The following is a 3,960-nucleotide window of genomic DNA, read 5'->3' on the forward strand; positions in this document are numbered from 1 at the left end:
CAGTAGGGACTGTTGCTACTGCAGGGGAAGGAAAGGAACCACATTTTGGTAAACAAAGTGGATTTATTAGCTGGAAGATTCCTTAAAGTTATCGTGCAAATCCTCCTCATGACAAGTCATGTATGACAGCATCACAGGATTTCAGGTGGTTTGTGACGCTTGCCCTGCATGCAAAATTGCTGCTACATAGGCACCGAGTTAAAGTTGGCTGGTTGATCTCAGCTGGCCACTGCCTGTCTTTTAACGTTATCTGTGCATTGTCATTTCATCATTTGGGTCACATCATAATATCCTCAGTGTAGGGATTTAAAGTGGGAAACTGAGTCACAAGTCCACCCAATTTAGGCTTAATCAATTTTCGCCTTGATTTATACAATTTCAGACAGAATTATTGTCACTGATAATATCTGAACATCCATTTATGCCAGGAAATATACCAGACAAGATGGAATAGGTAGAGGACACAAGTTACCACATGCCAAGGCCCCAGGAAGTTCTCCTGTACTTGATGATGGTCGTCACTTCCCCTGATCCCTTGGTCTGGTCCTTCAGTCCCTCCTTCAATTTCTGGTCTGGTGTTTCTCTGATCTGGGCCTTGTTCACTTGGATTTTTATGAATTTCCACAATCTGCATCACTTAACTTTTCTCCAATCAGCTTTTAGCACATCAAGCCTATGGGTTTTATGTAACCCATACATTATGCATGCGCAAGCTTCAGTTTACACAATTTCTGCATTTTTTGCTGTTTATGCAGTTTTTAAGTCATGTTGTTTTGTGTCTCTCTGTTTCTCGGTCTTCCCAGAAGAAAGGCTTCTTTTACAGTTTTGTGTATATTTACCGCAAAACTTCCAGCACAACATGTTACCTTTTTGCAGTCAGCAATAACATCATTTTAAGCAGATCAGCAATTCTGTGTAAGAGAAAAATTGGCAAAACCACTTATGACAGCAAGGCCTTGGCCTAAGTGTTACCTCATTTAAACTCATTCACTATCCATAATTACAAATCATTAAAATATAGCTAGCAAAGCTTTTAATCCTACCATTTAGCAATTTTTCATTTTGTCCTCGCGTTTAGAGTTCCATTTCTGCGTCAGAAGTAAGATCCAGAGACTGTGTGTTGCTGGACGAGACCTGCCCTGTCCAGTAGTTGCCTCTTAGCGAGCGCTGGAGTCTAAGGGAGTTAAACTCTCAACTTTTATTCAGTTTTCAAACACTCAAGGTAAGGAGAGGGCGCTGTGCCATGAACTGAATATTTTGAATATATCTTCAAAATTGAATTACATTGAAAATGTTCCTACTGCATCAAGGTGAAAACAAAGAAGTAGCTGTAGCCATGCCCTGTGATGTGCCTCCCCTCGTACTCTGCTCAGCTACCCCTTCAAATAATTAGGTTCAATCACTAATTTCAAAAAATTAAATCAATCACTATTTGTACAGAGTATTCCAGGAGATGGTGGGCAGAACCCAGAGCCATTGGATACATTTCCTGGAATAACTTTATTTTCTTTGTGCTCTAAGCCTCACGTGACAACAAAATATCACCCTTTGGACTGATGTATGACTGAGAAGAAAGGTTTCCCCATGAACTTTCACAGAATTGCATGGTAAGTGTCTTTCAGAGCCAGGGTCTTTAATACAAGTAAGTTAATCTGTGATTATTCAGTTCAGGAAGACAAGATCCCCTGATCCCCAAGAACACAAAGAGCCCATTGAAATGAAGAGCGCCACACAGACAGCCCACTGGCTGCCAATCATATTTCTAAAGAAAAACAAACAAGGCTGTGGGAGAAGAGATTTCTGTGTATGGGAAAATAGCATTTGAGGTTGGAGACTGTGTTTTCTTCATTGATGTGAGGAGAACAGGAAATGGAGGGTCAGATCTTAATTACCGATTATATGTGGCTAGAAAGTTAAAAATCACATGAATTAATTCTAGCTGAAGTTCTAGGAATATTATTATAGAATCTTGTGGAATTTAATTGAAATATTTTGCTTAATCAATTCTGTCCCATCATTCTGTCACCTATTCCTTTTGAAAGGTGCAGTGCGAGTCCTGCAGGAGGCGGGAGCGTTTTCTGCCTTCCAGAGGGAACCAGCCTAAACAATAAGGAGCGAGAGCAGCTGCACGTGTGTGTAGTTGTGATGTTTGCGGCACACGCACATTGTAACTGAACAACCCCGGCTGACAGGATAATAATTATTTTGCTAGGATAAATATTTTGGATTTCTTGAAATGAAACAGCTGAAACACAAACGATGCTATTTAGAGAAGTTAAACTTTAATGTAGATTTGTGGGAAGAATAAAAATCAATGTAAATAATTCCATTTCTAAACATTGTTTCTGAAATACTGTTCAAATGGAAATTAAAATAGTCTTGTACTTACACCTTGTTACAACAATAACATTTTCTAAATTAGAACAAGCTCGCTTTTTTTTCTTCATAACCATGTTACATTGAGATTTCACTGGGGTAGAAATTAGGACAGGAGTGACTGATCCCCGTCCGTCACCGTCTGCTACCCCTGGGCCAGGGGATGGGGAAAGGTGACAGGGGCCACAACATATGATGGGGCAGCAGAAGACACGAGCTGTCTGTCCGTATTTCCTACCAGTATCACCCTGTGCCGGGAGCCGTTTGTCACACTGCACCGGGGTGGGGCAAACACATGGGGAGGGGGAAAAGCTGCCTGAGCACCTTCCCGTGAGCGGGTCCCATTCACCCAGCCTGGCCCCTCGCTCACACAGCCCTGGGGCTGGGCTCTCACTCCCCTTCCGCTGGCCCAGCTATCAAATCCCCTCCCACAGCTCTCCCCATCCCCCACCCCCTCCCCCATCGCGCTGGGACCAGCTCCCCGCACAGGCTGAGGCTGCAGCGCAGAGCGGCCTGTACAGCAGGGCCCCGGCGCTCTCACCCCTGCCCCTGCGCTGCCCCCTGGGGCCGTTTCACCCCCTGCCATGGGCAGAGACTCCCCCAGGGCAGGAAATGCCGGGACCTTCCCCTCGCTCACTGGCCCCGTCGCACTCACTGGGCTCCCCCCACCCCTGTCATTGCTGCCAGGGGCTCTTCCTACTTGGGGGGCCTCTCCCCTCCCCCCTCGTTACATCCTCCCAGAGTCTTCCTCATGTCAGCTGGGCTCTTCCCTTCCTGCTGCTGCAGCCCCCTCCCCACCCCCACCCTCAGCCTCCACCCCTGACACTGCACCCACTCAACCCACACACCCTGCCCTGCCCCCCATTTGGCTCCCCCCCACCCCATTCTCTGCCCCTTTCCCCTCCCCCAGCTCACAGGCCTGGTGCTGGGAACTGAGGGGCAGGTGGTGGGGGACAGGCAGGTGATGCCCTTTAGACCCTCCCCTGGGCACAGGCCTGGGGGCTGCTCAGCGCTGGGAGGGGACAGTCTCTGCCGCGGGTGTCGCTGTCAAGGACAGAGATTCCCTCCGGCCTGGGCTGGGACCGGGCAGATGATCAGGGGAGCCGTTTTTACCCCCAGCATTGAGACCAGGAGAGAAATAAGGGCGAAGCGTCCCGGAGAAGGTGTCAGTGAAAGTGAAGAGCTGGGACCTGTCAGTGACATTGTAAAATGAGACCTCGCCCTGCCTCATAGTCCAGGAAAATCCCCACCCGGCTGGGCCTGACGCTCACGGGGAGGGGGGTCGAGGGGGAGGTGAGGGCCTTGTATTCCCCATACCACAGCCACACGGCCCAGTATCCATCCTCAGGTGTGAGTATGACCCCCCTTCCTGCTCACAGATTCCCTACAAACCCCCAGTTCCCACTCAGTCTTGTCTCCCACCTCCACCTCCCAGTAACGCCTCCCGCCCGGGAACCCCTCAGCGCCCAGCACACAGAGACGAGTATCAAATCTCTCAGGATTGTCGGGCAGATCCTGGTGTGTGTCTCCACGTCTCACACGTTTCCGATCCTCAGACAGGACGAGTTGGGATTTGCCGTGTCT

At 48.5% G+C, this 3,960-nt stretch overlaps 1 long non-coding RNA gene across 1 annotated transcript; it reads left to right on the forward strand.

The window, feature by feature from the left end:
• Positions 1 to 1,098: 1,098 nt before the first annotated feature.
• On the forward strand, positions 1,099 to 2,413 carry LOC137167533 (uncharacterized). Its single transcript, XR_010924133.1, has 3 exons — positions 1,099 to 1,222; positions 1,522 to 1,607; positions 2,043 to 2,413. It is a non-coding gene; the product is annotated as an uncharacterized lncRNA (long non-coding RNA).
• Positions 2,414 to 3,960: the final 1,547 nt, after the last annotated feature.

The sequence above is a fragment of the Emydura macquarii genome, unplaced genomic scaffold, assembly GCF_026122565.2.
Source record: "Emydura macquarii macquarii isolate MOO-44397 ecotype Brisbane River unplaced genomic scaffold, CSIRO-AGI_Emac_v2 contig_2928, whole genome shotgun sequence".
NCBI lineage: Eukaryota > Metazoa > Chordata > Testudines > Chelidae > Emydura > Emydura macquarii.